General features: G+C 51.5%; 54 non-coding genes across 54 annotated transcripts; all 54 read right to left on the minus strand.

Annotated features, from left to right (window-relative positions):
- Positions 1 to 7: 7 nt before the first annotated feature.
- Positions 8 to 126, minus strand: LOC120168475. Its single transcript, XR_005520275.1, has one exon. It is a non-coding gene; the product is annotated as a 5S ribosomal RNA (ribosomal RNA).
- Positions 127 to 308: 182 nt separating this feature from the next.
- On the minus strand, positions 309 to 425 carry LOC120168704. The gene has a single exon (XR_005520490.1). It is a non-coding gene; the product is annotated as a 5S ribosomal RNA (ribosomal RNA).
- A 176-nt stretch (positions 426 to 601) lies between these two features.
- LOC120168558 lies at positions 602 to 720 on the minus strand. Its single transcript, XR_005520352.1, has one exon. It is a non-coding gene; the product is annotated as a 5S ribosomal RNA (ribosomal RNA).
- Positions 721 to 899: 179 nt separating this feature from the next.
- LOC120168487 lies at positions 900 to 1,018 on the minus strand. Its single transcript, XR_005520286.1, has one exon. It is a non-coding gene; the product is annotated as a 5S ribosomal RNA (ribosomal RNA).
- Positions 1,019 to 1,196: 178 nt separating this feature from the next.
- LOC120168499 lies at positions 1,197 to 1,315 on the minus strand. The gene has a single exon (XR_005520297.1). It is a non-coding gene; the product is annotated as a 5S ribosomal RNA (ribosomal RNA).
- Positions 1,316 to 1,494: 179 nt separating this feature from the next.
- Positions 1,495 to 1,613, minus strand: LOC120168510. The gene has a single exon (XR_005520308.1). It is a non-coding gene; the product is annotated as a 5S ribosomal RNA (ribosomal RNA).
- A 175-nt stretch (positions 1,614 to 1,788) lies between these two features.
- LOC120168559 lies at positions 1,789 to 1,907 on the minus strand. Its single transcript, XR_005520353.1, has one exon. It is a non-coding gene; the product is annotated as a 5S ribosomal RNA (ribosomal RNA).
- Positions 1,908 to 2,084: 177 nt separating this feature from the next.
- LOC120168679 lies at positions 2,085 to 2,202 on the minus strand. The gene has a single exon (XR_005520467.1). It is a non-coding gene; the product is annotated as a 5S ribosomal RNA (ribosomal RNA).
- A 175-nt stretch (positions 2,203 to 2,377) lies between these two features.
- On the minus strand, positions 2,378 to 2,496 carry LOC120168561. The gene has a single exon (XR_005520355.1). It is a non-coding gene; the product is annotated as a 5S ribosomal RNA (ribosomal RNA).
- A 180-nt stretch (positions 2,497 to 2,676) lies between these two features.
- On the minus strand, positions 2,677 to 2,795 carry LOC120168523. Its single transcript, XR_005520319.1, has one exon. It is a non-coding gene; the product is annotated as a 5S ribosomal RNA (ribosomal RNA).
- Positions 2,796 to 2,973: 178 nt separating this feature from the next.
- Positions 2,974 to 3,090, minus strand: LOC120168769. Its single transcript, XR_005520552.1, has one exon. It is a non-coding gene; the product is annotated as a 5S ribosomal RNA (ribosomal RNA).
- Positions 3,091 to 3,266: 176 nt separating this feature from the next.
- Positions 3,267 to 3,384, minus strand: LOC120168752. Its single transcript, XR_005520536.1, has one exon. It is a non-coding gene; the product is annotated as a 5S ribosomal RNA (ribosomal RNA).
- A 181-nt stretch (positions 3,385 to 3,565) lies between these two features.
- On the minus strand, positions 3,566 to 3,684 carry LOC120168562. Its single transcript, XR_005520356.1, has one exon. It is a non-coding gene; the product is annotated as a 5S ribosomal RNA (ribosomal RNA).
- Positions 3,685 to 3,865: 181 nt separating this feature from the next.
- LOC120168535 lies at positions 3,866 to 3,984 on the minus strand. The gene has a single exon (XR_005520331.1). It is a non-coding gene; the product is annotated as a 5S ribosomal RNA (ribosomal RNA).
- A 180-nt stretch (positions 3,985 to 4,164) lies between these two features.
- Positions 4,165 to 4,283, minus strand: LOC120168659. The gene has a single exon (XR_005520448.1). It is a non-coding gene; the product is annotated as a 5S ribosomal RNA (ribosomal RNA).
- Positions 4,284 to 4,458: 175 nt separating this feature from the next.
- LOC120168547 lies at positions 4,459 to 4,577 on the minus strand. The gene has a single exon (XR_005520342.1). It is a non-coding gene; the product is annotated as a 5S ribosomal RNA (ribosomal RNA).
- A 179-nt stretch (positions 4,578 to 4,756) lies between these two features.
- On the minus strand, positions 4,757 to 4,875 carry LOC120168563. Its single transcript, XR_005520357.1, has one exon. It is a non-coding gene; the product is annotated as a 5S ribosomal RNA (ribosomal RNA).
- Positions 4,876 to 5,055: 180 nt separating this feature from the next.
- Positions 5,056 to 5,174, minus strand: LOC120168560. Its single transcript, XR_005520354.1, has one exon. It is a non-coding gene; the product is annotated as a 5S ribosomal RNA (ribosomal RNA).
- Positions 5,175 to 5,356: 182 nt separating this feature from the next.
- Positions 5,357 to 5,475, minus strand: LOC120168572. The gene has a single exon (XR_005520365.1). It is a non-coding gene; the product is annotated as a 5S ribosomal RNA (ribosomal RNA).
- A 181-nt stretch (positions 5,476 to 5,656) lies between these two features.
- On the minus strand, positions 5,657 to 5,775 carry LOC120168564. The gene has a single exon (XR_005520358.1). It is a non-coding gene; the product is annotated as a 5S ribosomal RNA (ribosomal RNA).
- A 181-nt stretch (positions 5,776 to 5,956) lies between these two features.
- LOC120168565 lies at positions 5,957 to 6,075 on the minus strand. Its single transcript, XR_005520359.1, has one exon. It is a non-coding gene; the product is annotated as a 5S ribosomal RNA (ribosomal RNA).
- A 177-nt stretch (positions 6,076 to 6,252) lies between these two features.
- Positions 6,253 to 6,371, minus strand: LOC120168658. The gene has a single exon (XR_005520447.1). It is a non-coding gene; the product is annotated as a 5S ribosomal RNA (ribosomal RNA).
- Positions 6,372 to 6,552: 181 nt separating this feature from the next.
- On the minus strand, positions 6,553 to 6,671 carry LOC120168583. Its single transcript, XR_005520376.1, has one exon. It is a non-coding gene; the product is annotated as a 5S ribosomal RNA (ribosomal RNA).
- A 176-nt stretch (positions 6,672 to 6,847) lies between these two features.
- Positions 6,848 to 6,966, minus strand: LOC120168595. The gene has a single exon (XR_005520387.1). It is a non-coding gene; the product is annotated as a 5S ribosomal RNA (ribosomal RNA).
- Positions 6,967 to 7,147: 181 nt separating this feature from the next.
- Positions 7,148 to 7,266, minus strand: LOC120168607. The gene has a single exon (XR_005520398.1). It is a non-coding gene; the product is annotated as a 5S ribosomal RNA (ribosomal RNA).
- Positions 7,267 to 7,448: 182 nt separating this feature from the next.
- LOC120168618 lies at positions 7,449 to 7,567 on the minus strand. The gene has a single exon (XR_005520409.1). It is a non-coding gene; the product is annotated as a 5S ribosomal RNA (ribosomal RNA).
- A 183-nt stretch (positions 7,568 to 7,750) lies between these two features.
- LOC120168629 lies at positions 7,751 to 7,869 on the minus strand. Its single transcript, XR_005520420.1, has one exon. It is a non-coding gene; the product is annotated as a 5S ribosomal RNA (ribosomal RNA).
- A 178-nt stretch (positions 7,870 to 8,047) lies between these two features.
- Positions 8,048 to 8,166, minus strand: LOC120168566. Its single transcript, XR_005520360.1, has one exon. It is a non-coding gene; the product is annotated as a 5S ribosomal RNA (ribosomal RNA).
- A 179-nt stretch (positions 8,167 to 8,345) lies between these two features.
- Positions 8,346 to 8,464, minus strand: LOC120168650. The gene has a single exon (XR_005520440.1). It is a non-coding gene; the product is annotated as a 5S ribosomal RNA (ribosomal RNA).
- A 179-nt stretch (positions 8,465 to 8,643) lies between these two features.
- On the minus strand, positions 8,644 to 8,762 carry LOC120168641. Its single transcript, XR_005520431.1, has one exon. It is a non-coding gene; the product is annotated as a 5S ribosomal RNA (ribosomal RNA).
- Positions 8,763 to 8,941: 179 nt separating this feature from the next.
- Positions 8,942 to 9,060, minus strand: LOC120168567. The gene has a single exon (XR_005520361.1). It is a non-coding gene; the product is annotated as a 5S ribosomal RNA (ribosomal RNA).
- Positions 9,061 to 9,241: 181 nt separating this feature from the next.
- Positions 9,242 to 9,360, minus strand: LOC120168568. Its single transcript, XR_005520362.1, has one exon. It is a non-coding gene; the product is annotated as a 5S ribosomal RNA (ribosomal RNA).
- A 179-nt stretch (positions 9,361 to 9,539) lies between these two features.
- LOC120168569 lies at positions 9,540 to 9,658 on the minus strand. Its single transcript, XR_005520363.1, has one exon. It is a non-coding gene; the product is annotated as a 5S ribosomal RNA (ribosomal RNA).
- A 176-nt stretch (positions 9,659 to 9,834) lies between these two features.
- Positions 9,835 to 9,953, minus strand: LOC120168652. Its single transcript, XR_005520442.1, has one exon. It is a non-coding gene; the product is annotated as a 5S ribosomal RNA (ribosomal RNA).
- Positions 9,954 to 10,134: 181 nt separating this feature from the next.
- On the minus strand, positions 10,135 to 10,253 carry LOC120168570. Its single transcript, XR_005520364.1, has one exon. It is a non-coding gene; the product is annotated as a 5S ribosomal RNA (ribosomal RNA).
- Positions 10,254 to 10,434: 181 nt separating this feature from the next.
- On the minus strand, positions 10,435 to 10,553 carry LOC120168664. The gene has a single exon (XR_005520453.1). It is a non-coding gene; the product is annotated as a 5S ribosomal RNA (ribosomal RNA).
- Positions 10,554 to 10,735: 182 nt separating this feature from the next.
- On the minus strand, positions 10,736 to 10,854 carry LOC120168677. The gene has a single exon (XR_005520465.1). It is a non-coding gene; the product is annotated as a 5S ribosomal RNA (ribosomal RNA).
- Positions 10,855 to 11,036: 182 nt separating this feature from the next.
- Positions 11,037 to 11,155, minus strand: LOC120168573. The gene has a single exon (XR_005520366.1). It is a non-coding gene; the product is annotated as a 5S ribosomal RNA (ribosomal RNA).
- A 180-nt stretch (positions 11,156 to 11,335) lies between these two features.
- On the minus strand, positions 11,336 to 11,454 carry LOC120168574. The gene has a single exon (XR_005520367.1). It is a non-coding gene; the product is annotated as a 5S ribosomal RNA (ribosomal RNA).
- Positions 11,455 to 11,634: 180 nt separating this feature from the next.
- Positions 11,635 to 11,753, minus strand: LOC120168689. Its single transcript, XR_005520476.1, has one exon. It is a non-coding gene; the product is annotated as a 5S ribosomal RNA (ribosomal RNA).
- A 180-nt stretch (positions 11,754 to 11,933) lies between these two features.
- Positions 11,934 to 12,052, minus strand: LOC120168701. Its single transcript, XR_005520487.1, has one exon. It is a non-coding gene; the product is annotated as a 5S ribosomal RNA (ribosomal RNA).
- Positions 12,053 to 12,233: 181 nt separating this feature from the next.
- Positions 12,234 to 12,352, minus strand: LOC120168575. Its single transcript, XR_005520368.1, has one exon. It is a non-coding gene; the product is annotated as a 5S ribosomal RNA (ribosomal RNA).
- A 182-nt stretch (positions 12,353 to 12,534) lies between these two features.
- Positions 12,535 to 12,653, minus strand: LOC120168712. Its single transcript, XR_005520498.1, has one exon. It is a non-coding gene; the product is annotated as a 5S ribosomal RNA (ribosomal RNA).
- A 180-nt stretch (positions 12,654 to 12,833) lies between these two features.
- LOC120168723 lies at positions 12,834 to 12,952 on the minus strand. The gene has a single exon (XR_005520509.1). It is a non-coding gene; the product is annotated as a 5S ribosomal RNA (ribosomal RNA).
- A 182-nt stretch (positions 12,953 to 13,134) lies between these two features.
- Positions 13,135 to 13,253, minus strand: LOC120168735. The gene has a single exon (XR_005520520.1). It is a non-coding gene; the product is annotated as a 5S ribosomal RNA (ribosomal RNA).
- A 181-nt stretch (positions 13,254 to 13,434) lies between these two features.
- On the minus strand, positions 13,435 to 13,553 carry LOC120168576. Its single transcript, XR_005520369.1, has one exon. It is a non-coding gene; the product is annotated as a 5S ribosomal RNA (ribosomal RNA).
- A 180-nt stretch (positions 13,554 to 13,733) lies between these two features.
- Positions 13,734 to 13,852, minus strand: LOC120168747. Its single transcript, XR_005520531.1, has one exon. It is a non-coding gene; the product is annotated as a 5S ribosomal RNA (ribosomal RNA).
- Positions 13,853 to 14,033: 181 nt separating this feature from the next.
- LOC120168577 lies at positions 14,034 to 14,152 on the minus strand. Its single transcript, XR_005520370.1, has one exon. It is a non-coding gene; the product is annotated as a 5S ribosomal RNA (ribosomal RNA).
- Positions 14,153 to 14,332: 180 nt separating this feature from the next.
- LOC120168759 lies at positions 14,333 to 14,451 on the minus strand. The gene has a single exon (XR_005520542.1). It is a non-coding gene; the product is annotated as a 5S ribosomal RNA (ribosomal RNA).
- Positions 14,452 to 14,632: 181 nt separating this feature from the next.
- LOC120168578 lies at positions 14,633 to 14,751 on the minus strand. The gene has a single exon (XR_005520371.1). It is a non-coding gene; the product is annotated as a 5S ribosomal RNA (ribosomal RNA).
- A 175-nt stretch (positions 14,752 to 14,926) lies between these two features.
- Positions 14,927 to 15,045, minus strand: LOC120168770. The gene has a single exon (XR_005520553.1). It is a non-coding gene; the product is annotated as a 5S ribosomal RNA (ribosomal RNA).
- A 182-nt stretch (positions 15,046 to 15,227) lies between these two features.
- LOC120168579 lies at positions 15,228 to 15,346 on the minus strand. Its single transcript, XR_005520372.1, has one exon. It is a non-coding gene; the product is annotated as a 5S ribosomal RNA (ribosomal RNA).
- Positions 15,347 to 15,527: 181 nt separating this feature from the next.
- On the minus strand, positions 15,528 to 15,646 carry LOC120168782. Its single transcript, XR_005520564.1, has one exon. It is a non-coding gene; the product is annotated as a 5S ribosomal RNA (ribosomal RNA).
- A 181-nt stretch (positions 15,647 to 15,827) lies between these two features.
- LOC120168580 lies at positions 15,828 to 15,946 on the minus strand. The gene has a single exon (XR_005520373.1). It is a non-coding gene; the product is annotated as a 5S ribosomal RNA (ribosomal RNA).
- Positions 15,947 to 16,092: the final 146 nt, after the last annotated feature.

Here is a 16,092-nt window from a genome sequence, read left to right on the forward strand (position 1 = left end):
AAAAAGAGGGGTGCAACACGAGGACTTCCCAGGAGGTCACCCATCCTAGTACTACTCTCGCCCAAGCACGCTTAACTGCGGAGTTCTGATGGGATCCGGTGCATTAGTGCTGGTATGATCGCACCCGTCATGCCTTGCGCCCTTAATTTATTAAAGGCGTTCGTTTTCTTCCGGCCCGCACTTAAGGGAGTCGCAAAATTCGGATTCTACGCCCGAACCTTTCTCCCCAAGTACCCCACTCCAGGCAGGCGGAATACGTACGTGTGCGTGTTCGAGATAGAATAAAAAGAAAATAATCCGAAAAATAGGGGGTGCAACACGAGGACTTCCCAGGAGGTCACCCATCCTAGTACTCTCCGCCCAAGCACGCTTAACTGCGGAGTTCTGATGGGATCCGGTGCATTAGTGCTGGTATGATCGCACCCGTCATGCCTTGCGCCCTTAATTTATTAAGGCGTTCGTTTTCTTCCGCCCGCACTAAGGGAGTCGCAAAATTCGGATTCTACGCCCGAACCTTTCTCCCCAAGTACCCCACTCCAGGCAGGCGGAATACGTACGTGTGCGTGTGTTCGAGATAGAATAAAAAGAAATAATCCGAAAAAGGGTGCAACACGAGGACTTCCCAGGAGGTCACCCATCCTAGTACTACTCTCGCCCAAGCACGCTTAACTGCGGAGTTCTGATGGGATCCGGTGCATTAGTGCTGGTATGATCGCACCCGTCATGCCTTGCGCCCTTAATTTATTAAGGCGTTCGTTTTCTTCCGGCCCGCACTTAAGGGAGTCGCAAAATTCGGATTCTACGCCCCGAACCTTTCTCCCAAGTACCCCACTCCAGGCAGGCGGAATACGTACGTGCGTGTGTTCGAGATAGAATAAAAGAAAATAATCCGAAAAAGAGGGGTGCAACACGAGGACTTCCCAGGAGGTCACCCATCCTAGTACTACTCTCGCCCAAGCACGCTTAACTGCGGAGTTCTGATGGGATCCGGTGCATTAGTGCTGGTATGATCGCACCCGTCATGCCTTGCGCCTTAATTTATTAAGGCGTTCGTTTTCTTCCGGCCCGCACTAAGGGAGTCGCAAAATTCGGATTCTACGCCCGAACCTTTCTCCCCAAGTACCCCACTCCAGGCAGGCGAATACGTACGTGTGCGTGTGTTCGAGATAGAATAAAAAGAAAATAATCCGAAAAAAGGGGTGCAACACGAGGACTTCCCAGGAGGTCACCCATCCTAGTACTACTCTCGCCCAAGCACGCTTAACTGCGGAGTTCTGATGGGATCCGGTGCATTAGTGCTGGTATGATCGCACCCGTCATGCCTTGCGCCCTTAATTTATTAAGGCGTTCGTTTTCTTCCGGCCCGCACTAAGGGAGTCGCAAAATTCGGATTCTACGCCCGAACCTTTCTCCCCAAGTACCCCACTCCAGGCAGGCGGAATACGTACGTGTGCGTGTGTTCGAGATAGAATAAAGAAAATAATCCGAAAAAGAGGGGTGCAACACGAGGACTTCCCAGGAGGTCACCCATCCTAGTACTACTCTCGCCCAAGCACGCTTAACTGCGGAGTTCTGATGGGATCCGGTGCATTAGTGCTGGTATGATCGCACCCGTCATGCCTTGCGCCCTTAATTTATTAAGGCGTTCGTTTTCTTCCGGCCCACTTAAAGGGAGTCGCAAATTCGGATTCTACGCCCCGAACCTTTCTCCCCAAGTACCCCACTCCAGGCGGAATACGTACGTGTGCGTGTGTTCGAGATAGAATAAAAAGAAAATAATCCGAAAAAAGGGTGCAACACGAGGACTTCCCAGGAGGTCACCCATCCTAGTACTACTCTCGCCCAAGCACGCTTAACTGCGGAGTTCTGATGGGATCCGGTGCATTAGTGCTGGTATGATCGCACCCGTCATGCCTTGCGCCCTTAATTTATTAAGGCGTTCGTTTTCTTCCGGCCCGCACTAAGGGAGTCGCAAAATTCGGATTCTACGCCCGAACCTTTCTCCCCAAGTACCCCACTCCAGGCAGGCGGAATACGTACGTGTGTGTGTTCGAGATAGAATAAAAAGAAAATAATCCGAAAAAGGGGTGCAACACGAGGACTTCCCAGAGGTCACCCATCCTAGTACTACTCTCGCCCAAGCACGCTTAACTGCGGAGTTCTGATGGGATCCGGTGCATTAGTGCTGGTATGATCGCACCCGTCATGCCTTGCGCCCTTAATTTATTAAGGCGTTCGTTTTCTTCCGGCCCGCACTAAGGGAGTCGCAAAATTCGATTCTACGCCCCGAACCTTTCTCCCCAAGTACCCCACTCCAGGCAGGCGGAATACGTACGTGTGTGTTCGAGATAGAATAAAAAGAAAATAATCCGAAAAAAGGGTGCAACACGAGGACTTCCCAGGAGGTCACCCATCCTAGTACTACTCTCGCCCAAGCACGCTTAACTGCGGAGTTCTGATGGGATCCGGTGCATTAGTGCTGGTATGATCGCACCCGTCATGCCTTGCGCCCTTAATTTATTAAGGCGTTCGTTTTCTTCGGCCCGCACTAAGGGAGTCGCAAAATTCGGATTCTACGCCCCGAACCTTTCTCCCCAAGTACCCCACTCCAGGCAGGCGGAATACGTACGTGTGCGTGTGTTCGAGATAGAATAAAAAGAAATAATCCGAAAAAGAGGGGTGCAACACGAGGACTTCCCAGGAGGTCACCCATCCTAGTACTACTCTCGCCCAAGCACGCTTAACTGCGGAGTTCTGATGGGATCCGGTGCATTAGTGCTGGTATGATCGCACCCGTCATGCCTTGCGCCCTTAATTTATTAAGGCGTTCGTTTTCTTCGGCCCGCACTTAAGGAGTCGCAAAATTCGGATTCTACGCCCGAACCTTTCTCCCCAAGTACCCCACTCCAGGCAGGCGGAATACGTACGTGTGCGTGTTTCGAGATAGAATAAAAAGAAATAATCCGAAAAATAGGGGTGCAACACGAGGACTTCCAGGAGGTCACCCATCCTAGTACTACTCTCCCCAAGCACGCTTAACTGCGGAGTTCTGATGGGATCCGGTGCATTAGTGCTGGTATGATCGCACCCGTCATGCCTTGCGCCCTTAATTTATTAAGGCGTTCGTTTTCTTCCGGCCCGCACTAAGGGAGTCGCAAAATTCGGATTCTACGCCCCGAACCTTTCTCCCCAAGTACCCCACTCCAGGCAGGCGGAATACGTACGTGTGTGTTCGAGATAGAATAAAAAGAAAATAATCCGAAAAAGAGGGGCAACACGAGGACTTCCCAGGAGGTCACCCATCCTAGTACTACTCTCGCCCAAGCACGCTTAACTGCGAGTTCTGATGGGATCCGGTGCATTAGTGCTGGTATGATCGCACCCGTCATGCCTTGCGCCCTTAATTTATTAAGGCGTTCGTTTTCTTCCGGCCCGCACTTAAGGGAGTCGCAAAATTCGGATTCTACGCCCGAACCTTTCTCCCCAAGTACCCCACTCCAGGCAGGCGGAATACGTACGTGTGCGTGTGTTCGAGATAGAATAAAAAGAAAATAATCCGAAAAAGAGGGTGCAACACGAGGACTTCCCAGGAGGTCACCCATCCTAGTACTACTCTCGCCCAAGCACGCTTAACTGCGGAGTTCTGATGGGATCCGGTGCATTAGTGCTGGTATGATCGCACCCGTCATGCCTTGCGCCCTTAATTTATTAAGGCGTTCGTTTTCTTCCGGCCCGCACTAAGGGAGTCGCAAAATTCGGATTCTACGCCCGAACCTTTCTCCCCAAGTACCCCACTCCAGGCAGGCGGAATACGTACGTGTGCGTGTGTTCGAGATAGAATAAAAAGAAAATAATCCGAAAAAGAGGGGTGCAACACGAGGACTTCCCAGGAGGTCACCCATCCTAGTACTACTCTCGCCCAAGCACGCTTAACTGCGGAGTTCTGATGGGATCCGGTGCATTAGTGCTGGTATGATCGCACCCGTCATGCCTTGCGCCCTTAATTTATTAAGGCGTTCGTTTTCTTCCGGCCCGCACTAAGGGAGTCGCAAAATTCGGATTCTACGCCCCGAACCTTTCTCCCCAAGTACCCCACTCCAGGCAGGCGGAATACGTACGTGTGCGTGTGTTCGAGATAGAATAAAAAAAATAATCCGAAAAAGAGGGGTGCAACACGAGGACTTCCCAGGAGGTCACCCATCCTAGTACTACTCTCGCCCAAGCACGCTTAACTGCGGAGTTCTGATGGGATCCGGTGCATTAGTGCTGGTATGATCGCACCGTCATGCCTTGCGCCCTTAATTTATTTAAGGCGTTCGTTTTCTTCCGGCCCGCACTTAAGGGAGTCGCAAAATATTCTACGCCCGAACCTTTCTCCCCAAGTACCCCACTCCAGGCAGGCGGAATACGTACGTGTGTGTGTTCGATATAGAATAAAAGAAAATAATCCGAAAAATAGGGGTGCAACACGAGGACTTCCCAGGAGGTCACCCATCCTAGTACTACTCTCGCCCAAGCACGCTTAACTGCGGAGTTCTGATGGGATCCGGTGCATTAGTGCTGGTATGATCGCACCCGTCATGCCTTGCGCCCTTAATTTATTAAGGCGTTCGTTTTCTTCCGGCCCGCACTTAAGGGAGTCGCAAAATTCGGATTCTACGCCCCGAACCTTTCTCCCCAAGTACCCCACTCCAGGCAGGCGGAATACGTACGTGTGCGTGTGTTCGAGATAGAATAAAAGAAAATAATCCGAAAAAGGGTGCAACACGAGGACTTCCCAGGAGGTCACCCATCCTAGTACTACTCTCGCCCAAGCACGCTTAACTGCGGAGTTCTGATGGGATCCGGTGCATTAGTGCTGGTATGATCGCACCCGTCATGCCTTGCGCCCTTAATTTATTAAGGCGTTCGTTTTCTTCGGCCCGCACTTAAGGGAGTCGCAAAATTCGGATTCTACGCCCCGAACCTTTCTCCCCAAGTACCCCACTCCAGGCAGGCGGAATACGTACGTGTGCGTGTGTTCGAGATAGAATAAAAAGAAAATAATCCGAAAAAGGGGTGCAACACGAGGACTTCCCAGGAGGTCACCCATCCTAGTACTACTCTCGCCCAAGCACGCTTAACTGCGGAGTTCTGATGGGATCCGGTGCATTAGTGCTGGTATGATCGCACCCGTCATGCCTTGCGCCCTTAATTTATTAAGGCGTTCGTTTTCTTCCGGCCCGCACTAAGGGAGTCGCAAAATTCGGATTCTACGCCCCGAACCTTTCTCCCCAAGTACCCCACTCCAGGCAGGCGGAATACGTACGTGTGCGTGTGTTCGAGATAGAATAAAAAGAAAATAATCCGAAAAAGAGGGGTGCAACACGAGGACTTCCCAGGAGGTCACCCATCCTAGTACTACTCTCGCCCAAGCACGCTTAACTGCGGAGTTCTGATGGGATCCGGTGCATTAGTGCTGGTATGATCGCACCCGTCATGCCTTGCGCCCTTAATTTATTTAAGGCGTTCGTTTTCTTCCGGCCCGCACTAAGGGAGTCGCAAAATTCGGATTCTACGCCCCGAACCTTTCTCCCCAAGTACCCCACTCCAGGCATGCGGAATACGTACGTGTGCGTGTTCGAGATAGAATAAAAAGAAAATAATCCGAAAAATAAGGGTGCAACACGAGGACTTCCCAGGAGGTCACCCATCCTAGTACTACTCTCGCCCAAGCACGCTTAACTGCGGAGTTCTGATGGGATCCGGTGCATTAGTGCTGGTATGATCGCACCCGTCATGCCTTGCGCCCTTAATTTATTAAGGCGTTCGTTTTCTTCCGGCCCGCACTAAGGGAGTCGCAAAATTCGGATTCTACGCCCCGAACCTTTCTCCCCAAGTACCCCACTCCAGGCAGGCGGAATACGTACGTGTGCGTGTGTTCGAGATAGAATAAAAAGAAAATAATCCGAAAAAGAGGGTGCAACACGAGGACTTCCCAGGAGGTCACCCATCCTAGTACTACTCTCGCCCAAGCACGCTTAACTGCGGAGTTCTGATGGGATCCGGTGCATTAGTGCTGGTATGATCGCACCCGTCATGCCTTGCGCCCTTAATTTATTAAGGCGTTCGTTTTCTTCGGCCCACACTAAGGGAGTCGCAAAATTCGGATTCTACGCCCGAACCTTTCTCCCCAAGTACCCCACTCCAGGCAGGCGGAATACGTACGTGTGTGTGTTCGAGATAGAATAAAAAGAAAATAATCCGAAAAAGAGGGTGCAACACGAGGACTTCCCAGGAGGTCACCCATCCTAGTACTACTCTCACCCAAGCACGCTTAACTGCGGAGTTCTGATGGGATCCGGTGCATTAGTGCTGGTATGATCGCACCCGTCATGCCTTGCGCCCTTAATTTATTAAAGGCGTTCGTTTTCTTCCGGCCCGCACTAAGGGAGTCGCAAAATTCGGATTCTACGCCCCGAACCTTTCTCCCCAAGTACCCCACTCCAGGCAGGCGGAATACGTACGTGTGCGTGTGTTCGAGATAGAATAAAAAAAATAATCCGAAAAAGAGGGGTGCAACACGAGGACTTCCCAGGAGGTCACCCATCCTAGTACTACTCTCGCCCAAGCACGCTTAACTGCGGAGTTCTGATGGGATCCGGTGCATTAGTGCTGGTATGATCGCACCCGTCATGCCTTGTGCCCTTAATTTATTAAGGCGTTCGTTTTCTTCGGCCCCACTTAAGGGAGTCGCAAAATTCATATCTACGCCCCGAACCTTTCTCCCCAAGTACCCCACTCCAGGCAGGCGGAATACGTACGTGTGTGTTCGATATAGAATAAAAAGAAAATAATCCGAAAAATAGGGGTGCAACACGAGGACTTCCCAGGAGGTCACCCATCCTAGTACTACTCTCGCCCAAGCACGCTTAACTGCGGAGTTCTGATGGGATCCGGTGCATTAGTGCTGGTATGATCGCACCCGTCATGCCTTGCGCCCTTAATTTATTAAGGCGTTCGTTTTCTTCCGGCCCGCACTAAGGGAGTCGCAAAATTCGGATTCTACGCCCCGAACCTTTCTCCCCAAGTACCCCACTCCAGGCAGGCGGAATACGTACGTGTGCGTGTGTTCGAGATAGAATAAAAGAAAATAATCCGAAAAAGAGGGGTGCAACACGAGGACTTCCCAGGAGGTCACCCATCCTAGTACTACTCTCGCCCAAGCACGCTTAACTGCGGAGTTCTGATGGGATCCGGTGCATTAGTGCTGGTATGATCGCACCCGTCATGCCTTGCGCCCTTAATTTATTAAGGCGTTCGTTTTCTTCCGGCCCGCACTTAAGGGAGTCGCAAAATTCGGATTCTACGCCCCGAACCTTTCTCCCCAAGTACCCCACTCCAGGCAGGCGGAATACGTACGTGTGCGTGTGTTCGAGATAGAATAAAAAGAAAATAATCCGAAAAAAGGGGTGCAACACGAGGACTTCCCAGGAGGTCACCCATCCTAGTACTACTCTCGCCCAAGCACGCTTAACTGCGGAGTTCTGATGGGATCCGGTGCATTAGTGCTGGTATGATCGCACCCGTCATGCCTTGCGCCCTTAATTTATTAAGGCGTTCGTTTTCTTCCGGCCCGCACTAAAGGGAGTCGCAAAATTCGGATTCTACGCCCCGAACCTTTCTCCCCAAGTACCCCACTCCAGGCAGGCGGAATACGTACGTGTGCGTGTGTTCGAGATAGAATAAAAAGAAAATAATCCGAAAAAGAGGGGTGCAACACGAGGACTTCCCAGGAGGTCACCCATCCTAGTACTACTCTCGCCCAAGCACGCTTAACTGCGGAGTTCTGATGGGATCCGGTGCATTAGTGCTGGTATGATCGCACCCGTCATGCCTTGCCCTTAATTTATTTAAGGCGTTCGTTTTCTTCCGGCCCGCACTTAAGGGAGTCGCAAAATTCGGATTCTACGCCCGAACCTTTCTCCCCAAGTACCCCACTCCAGGCAGGCGGAATACGTACGTGTGCGTGTGTTCGAGATAGAATAAAAAAAATAATCCGAAAAAGAGGGTGCAACACGAGGACTTCCCAGGAGGTCACCCATCCTAGTACTACTCTCGCCCAAGCACGCTTAACTGCGGAGTTCTGATGGGATCCGGTGCATTAGTGCTGGTATGATCGCACCCGTCATGCCTTGCGCCCTTAATTTATTAAGGCGTTTTTTCTTCCGGCCCGCACTTAAGGGAGTCGCAAAATTCGGATTCTACGCCCCGAACCTTTCTCCCCAAGTACCCCACTCCAGGCAGGCGGAATACGTACGTGTGCGTGTGTTCGAGATAGAATAAAAAGAAAATAATCCGAAAAAGAGGTGCAACACGAGGACTTCCCAGGAGGTCACCCATCCTAGTACTACTCTCGCCCAAGCACGCTTAACTGCGGAGTTCTGATGGGATCCGGTGCATTAGTGCTGGTATGATCGCACCCGTCATGCCTTGCGCCCTTAATTTATTAAGGCGTTCGTTTTCTTCCGGCCCGCACTTAAGGGAGTCGCAAAATTCGGATTCTACGCCCGAACCTTTCTCCCCAAGTACCCCACTCCAGGCAGCGGAATACGTACGTGTGTGTGTTCGAGATAGAATAAAAAGAAAATAATCCGAAAAAGAGGGGTGCAACACGAGGACTTCCCAGGAGGTCACCCATCCTAGTACTACTCTCGCCCAAGCACGCTTAACTGCGGAGTTCTGATGGGATCCGGTGCATTAGTGCTGGTATGATCGCACCCGTCATGCCTTGCGCCCTTAATTTATTAAGGCGTTCGTTTTCTTCCGGCCCGCACTAAGGGAGTCGCAAAATTCGGATTCTACGCCCCGAACCTTTCTCCCCAAGTACCCCACTCCAGGCAGGCGGAATACGTACGTGTGCGTGTGTTCGAGATAGAATAAAAAGAAAATAATCCGAAAAAGGGTGCAACACGAGGACTTCCCAGGAGGTCACCCATCCTAGTACTACTCTCGCCCAAGCACGCTTAACTGCGGAGTTCTGATGGGATCCGGTGCATTAGTGCTGGTATGATCGCACCCGTCATGCCTTGCGCCCTTAATTTATTAAGGCGTTCGTTTTCTTCCGGCCCGCACTAAGGGAGTCGCAAAATTCGGATTCTACGCCCCGAACCTTTCTCCCCAAGTACCCCACTCCAGGCAGGCGGAATACGTACGTGTGCGTGTGTTCGAGATAGAATAAAAAGAAAATAATCCGAAAAAGAGGGTGCAACACGAGGACTTCCCAGGAGGTCACCCATCCTAGTACTACTCTCGCCCAAGCACGCTTAACTGCGGAGTTCTGATGGGATCCGGTGCATTAGTGCTGGTATGATCGCACCCGTCATGCCTTGCGCCCTTAATTTATTAAGGCGTTCGTTTTCTTCCGGCCCGCACTAAGGGAGTCGCAAAATTCGGATTCTACGCCCCGAACCTTTCTCCCCAAGTACCCCACTCCAGGCAGGCGGAATACGTACGTGTGCGTGTGTTCGAGATAGAATAAAAAGAAAATAATCCGAAAAAGGGTGCAACACGAGGACTTCCCAGGAGGTCACCCATCCTAGTACTACTCTCGCCCAAGCACGCTTAACTGCGGAGTTCTGATGGGATCCGGTGCATTAGTGCTGGTATGATCGCACCCGTCATGCCTTGCGCCCTTAATTTATTAAGGCGTTCGTTTTCTTCCGGCCCGCACTAAGGGTCGCAAAATTCGGATTCTACGCCCCGAACCTTTCTCCCCAAGTACCCCACTCCAGGCAGGCGGAATACGTACGTGTGTGTGTTCGAGATAGAATAAAAAGAAAATAATCCGAAAAAGGGGTGCAACACGAGGACTTCCCAGGAGGTCACCCATCCTAGTACTACTCTCGCCCAAGCACGCTTAACTGCGGAGTTCTGATGGGATCCGGTGCATTAGTGCTGGTATGATCGCACCCGTCATGCCTTGCGCCCTTAATTTATTAAGGCGTTCGTTTTCTTCCGGCCCGCACTAAGGGAGTCGCAAAATTCGGATTCTACGCCCCGAACCTTTCTCCCCAAGTACCCCACTCCAGGCAGGCGGAATACGTACGTGTGCGTGTGTTCGAGATAGAATAAAAAGAAAATAATCCGAAAAAGAGGGTGCAACACGAGGACTTCCCAGGAGGTCACCCATCCTAGTACTACTCTCGCCCAAGCACGCTTAACTGCGGAGTTCTGATGGGATCCGGTGCATTAGTGCTGGTATGATCGCACCCGTCATGCCTTGCGCCCTTAATTTATTTAAGGCGTTCGTTTTCTTCCGGCCCGCACTAAGGGAGTCGCAAAATTCGGATTCTACGCCCCGAACCTTTCTCCCCAAGTACCCCACTCCAGGCAGGCGGAATACGTACGTGTGCGTGTGTTCGAGATAGAATAAAAAGAAAATAATCCGAAAAAGGGGTGCAACACGAGGACTTCCCAGGAGGTCACCCATCCTAGTACTACTCTCGCCCAAGCACGCTTAACTGCGGAGTTCTGATGGGATCCGGTGCATTAGTGCTGGTATGATCGCACCCGTCATGCCTTGCGCCCTTAATTTATTAAGGCGTTCGTTTTCTTCCGGCCCGCACTAAGGGAGTCGCAAAATTCGGATTCTACGCCCCGAACCTTTCTCCCCAAGTACCCCACTCCAGGCAGGCGGAATACGTACGTGTGCGTGTGTTCGAGATAGAATAAAAAGAAAATAATCCGAAAAAGAGGGGTGCAACACGAGGACTTCCCAGGAGGTCACCCATCCTAGTACTACTCTCGCCCAAGCACGCTTAACTGCGGAGTTCTGATGGGATCCGGTGCATTAGTGCTGGTATGATCGCACCCGTCATGCCTTGCGCCCTTAATTTATTAAGGCGTTCGTTTTCTTCCGGCCCGCACTTAAGGGAGTCGCAAAATTCGGATTCTACGCCCCGAACCTTTCTCCCCAAGTACCCCACTCCAGGCAGGCGGAATACGTACGTGTGCGTGTGTTCGAGATAGAATAAAAAGAAAATAATCCGAAAAAGAGGGTGCAACACGAGGACTTCCCAGGAGGTCACCCATCCTAGTACTACTCTCGCCCAAGCACGCTTAACTGCGGAGTTCTGATGGGATCCGGTGCATTAGTGCTGGTATGATCGCACCCGTCATGCCTTGCGCCCTTAATTTATTAAGGCGTTCGTTTTCTTCCGGCCCGCACTAAGGGAGTCGCAAAATTCGGATTCTACGCCCGAACCTTTCTCCCCAAGTACCCCACTCCAGGCAGGCGGAATACGTACGTGTGCGTGTGTTCGAGATAGAATAAAAAGAAAATAATCCGAAAAAGAGGGTGCAACACGAGGACTTCCCAGGAGGTCACCCATCCTAGTACTACTCTCGCCCAAGCACGCTTAACTGCGGAGTTCTGATGGGATCCGGTGCATTAGTGCTGGTATGATCGCACCCGTCATGCCTTGCGCCCTTAATTTATTAAGGCGTTCGTTTTCTTCCGGCCCGCACTAAGGGAGTCGCAAAATTCGGATTCTACGCCCCGAACCTTTCTCCCCAAGTACCCCACTCCAGGCAGGCGGAATACGTACGTGTGTGTGTTCGAGATAGAATAAAAAGAAAATAATCCGAAAAAGAGGGGTGCAACACGAGGACTTCCCAGGAGGTCACCCATCCTAGTACTACTCTCGCCCAAGCACGCTTAACTGCGGAGTTCTGATGGGATCCGGTGCATTAGTGCTGGTATGATCGCACCCGTCATGCCTTGCGCCCTTAATTTATTAAGGCGTTCGTTTTCTTCCGGCCCGCACTTAAGGGAGTCGCAAAATTCGGATTCTACGCCCCGAACCTTTCTCCCCAAGTACCCCACTCCAGGCAGGCGGAATACGTACGTGTGCGTGTGTTCGAGATAGAATAAAAGAAAATAATCCGAAAAAGGGGTGCAACACGAGGACTTCCCAGGAGGTCACCCATCCTAGTACTACTCTCGCCCAAGCACGCTTAACTGCGGAGTTCTGATGGGATCCGGTGCATTAGTGCTGGTATGATCGCACCCGTCATGCCTTGCGCCCTTAATTTATTAAGGCGTTCGTTTTCTTCCGGCCCGCACTAAGGGAGTCGCAAAATTCGGATTCTACGCCCCGAACCTTTCTCCCCAAGTACCCCACTCCAGGCAGGCGGAATACGTACGTGTGCGTGTGTTCGAGATAGAATAAAAAGAAAATAATCCGAAAAAGAGGGTGCAACACGAGGACTTCCCAGGAGGTCACCCATCCTAGTACTACTCTCGCCCAAGCACGCTTAACTGCGGAGTTCTGATGGGATCCGGTGCATTAGTGCTGGTATGATCGCACCCGTCATGCCTTGCGCCCTTAATTTATTAAGGCGTTCGTTTTCTTCCGGCCCGCACTAAGGGAGTCGCAAAATTCGGATTCTACGCCCCGAACCTTTCTCCCCAAGTACCCCACTCCAGGCAGGCGGAATACGTACGTGTGCGTGTGTTCGAGATAGAATAAAAAGAAAATAATCCGAAAAAGAGGGGTGCAACACGAGGACTTCCCAGGAGGTCACCCATCCTAGTACTACTCTCGCCCAAGCACGCTTAACTGCGGAGTTCTGATGGGATCCGGTGCATTAGTGCTGGTATGATCGCACCCGTCATGCCTTGCGCCCTTAATTTATTTAAGGCGTTCGTTTTCTTCCGGCCCGCACTTAAGGGAGTCGCAAAATTCGGATTCTACGCCCCGAACCTTTCTCCCCAAGTACCCCACTCCAGGCAGGCGGAATACGTACGTGTGCGTGTGTTCGAGATAGAATAAAAAAAATAATCCGAAAAAGGGGTGCAACACGAGGACTTCCCAGGAGGTCACCCATCCTAGTACTACTCTCGCCCAAGCACGCTTAACTGCGGAGTTCTGATGGGATCCGGTGCATTAGTGCTGGTATGATCGCACCCGTCATGCCTTGCGCCCTTAATTTATTAAGGCGTTCGTTTTCTTCCGGCCCGCACTAAGGGAGTCGCAAAATTCGGATTCTACGCCCCGAACCTTTCTCCCCAAGTACCCCACTCCAGGCAGGCGGAATACGTACGTGTGCGTGTGTTCGAGATAGAATAAAAAGAAAATAATCCGAAAAAGAGGGGTGCAACACGAGGACTTCCCAGGAGGTCACCCATCCTAGTACTACTCTCGCCCAAGCACGCTTAACTGCGGAGTTCTGATGGGATCCGGTGCATTAGTGCTGGTATGATCGCACCCGTCATGCCTTGCGCCCTTAATTTATTAAGGCGTTCGTTTTCTTCCGGCCCGCACTAAGGGAGTCGCAAAATTCGGATTCTACGCCCCGAACCTTTCTCCCCAAGTACCCCACTCCAGGCAGGCGGAATACGTACGTGTGCGTGTGTTCGAGATAGAATAAAAAGAAAATAATCCGAAAAAGAGGGTGCAACACGAGGACTTCCCAGGAGGTCACCCATCCTAGTACTACTCTCGCCCAAGCACGCTTAACTGCGGAGTTCTGATGGGATCCGGTGCATTAGTGCTGGTATGATCGCACCCGTCATGCCTTGCGCCCTTAATTTATTAAGGCGTTCGTTTTCTTCCGGCCCGCACTTAAGGGAGTCGCAAAATTCGGATTCTACGCCCCGAACCTTTCTCCCCAAGTACCCCACTCCAGGCAGGCGGAATACGTACGTGTGCGTGTGTTCGAGATAGAATAAAAGAAAATAATCCGAAAAAGGGGTGCAACACGAGGACTTCCCAGGAGGTCACCCATCCTAGTACTACTCTCGCCCAAGCACGCTTAACTGCGGAGTTCTGATGGGATCCGGTGCATTAGTGCTGGTATGATCGCACCCGTCATGCCTTGCGCCCTTAATTTATTAAGGCGTTCGTTTTCTTCCGGCCCGCACTAAGGGAGTCGCAAAATTCGGATTCTACGCCCCGAACCTTTCTCCCCAAGTACCCCACTCCAGGCAGGCGGAATACGTACGTGTGCGTGTGTTCGAGATAGAATAAAAAGAAAATAATCCGAAAAAGAGGGTGCAACACGAGGACTTCCCAGGAGGTCACCCATCCTAGTACTACTCTCGCCCAAGCACGCTTAACTGCGGAGTTCTGATGGGATCCGGTGCATTAGTGCTGGTATGATCGCACCCGTCATGCCTTGCGCCCTTAATTTATTTAAGGCGTTCGTTTTCTTCCGGCCCGCACTTAAGGGAGTCGCAAAATTCGGATTCTACGCCCCGAACCTTTCTCCCCAAGTACCCCACTCCAGGCAGGCGGAATACGTACGTGTGTGTGTTCGAGATAGAATAAAAAGAAAATAATCCGAAAAAGGGGTGCAACACGAGGACTTCCCAGGAGGTCACCCATCCTAGTACTACTCTCGCCCAAGCACGCTTAACTGCGGAGTTCTGATGGGATCCGGTGCATTAGTGCTGGTATGATCGCACCCGTCATGCCTTGCGCCCTTAATTTATTAAGGCGTTCGTTTTCTTCGGCCCGCACTTAAGGGAGTCGCAAAATTCGGATTCTACGCCCCGAACCTTTCTCCCCAAGTACCCCACTCCAGGCAGGCGGAATACGTACGTGTGCGTGTGTTCGAGATAGAATAAAAAGAAAATAATCCGAAAAAGAGGGTGCAACACGAGGACTTCCCAGGAGGTCACCCATCCTAGTACTACTCTCGCCCAAGCACGCTTAACTGCGGAGTTCTGATGGGATCCGGTGCATTAGTGCTGGTATGATCGCACCCGTCATGCCTTGCGCCCTTAATTTATTTAAGGCGTTCGTTTTCTTCCGGCCCACTTAAGGGAGTCGCAAAATTCGGATTCTACGCCCGAACCTTTCTCCCCAAGTACCCCACTCCAGGCAGGCGGAATACGTACGTGTGTGTTCGAGATAGAATAAAAAGAAAATAATCCGAAAAAGGGGTGCAACACGAGGACTTCCCAGGAGGTCACCCATCCTAGTACTACTCTCGCCCAAGCACGCTTAACTGCGGAGTTCTGATGGGATCCGGTGCATTAGTGCTGGTATGATCGCACCCGTCATGCCTTGCGCCCTTAATTTATTAAGGCGTTCGTTTTCTTCCGGCCCGCACTTAAGGGAGTCGCAAAATTCGGATTCTACGCCCCGAACCTTTCTCCCCAAGTACCCCACTCCAGGCAGGCGGAATACGTACGTGTGCGTGTGTTCGAGATAGAATAAAAAGAAAATAATCCGAAAAAGAGGGTGCAACACGAGGACTTCCCAGGAGGTCACCCATCCTAGTACTACTCTCGCCCAAGCACGCTTAACTGCGGAGTTCTGATGGGATCCGGTGCATTAGTGCTGGTATGATCGCACCCGTCATGCCTTGCGCCCTTAATTTATTAAGGCGTTCGTTTTCTTCCGGCCCGCACTTAAGGGAGTCGCAAAATTCGGATTCTACGCCCCGAACCTTTCTCCCCAAGTACCCCACTCCAGGCAGGCGGAATACGTACGTGTGCGTGTGTTCGAGATAGAATAAAAAGAAAATAATCCGAAAAAGGGGTGCAACACGAGGACTTCCCAGGAGGTCACCCATCCTAGTACTACTCTCGCCCAAGCACGCTTAACTGCGGAGTTCTGATGGGATCCGGTGCATTAGTGCTGGTATGATCGCACCCGTCATGCCTTGCGCCCTTAATTTATTAAGGCGTTCGTTTTCTTCCGGCCCGCACTAAGGGAGTCGCAAAATTCGGATTCTACGCCCCGAACCTTTCTCCCCAAGTACCCCACTCCAGGCAGGCGGAATACGTACGTGTGCGTGTGTTCGAGATAGAATAAAAAGAAAATAATCCGAAAAAGAGGGTGCAACACGAGGACTTCCCAGGAGGTCACCCATCCTAGTACTACTCTCGCCCAAGCACGCTTAACTGCGGAGTTCTGATGGGATCCGGTGCATTAGTGCTGGTATGATCGCACCCGTCATGCCTTGCGCCCTTAATTTATTAAGGCGTTCGTTTTCTTCCGGCCCGCACTAAGGGAGTCGCAAAATTCGGATTCTACGCCCCGAACCTTTCTCCCCAAGTACCCCACTCCAGGCAGGCGGAATACGTACGTGTGCGTGTGT

This window comes from Hibiscus syriacus, unplaced genomic scaffold (genome assembly GCF_006381635.1).
Source record: "Hibiscus syriacus cultivar Baekdansim isolate YM2019G1 unplaced genomic scaffold, ASM638163v2 tig00111720_pilon, whole genome shotgun sequence".
Lineage (NCBI taxonomy): Eukaryota > Viridiplantae > Streptophyta > Magnoliopsida > Malvales > Malvaceae > Hibiscus > Hibiscus syriacus.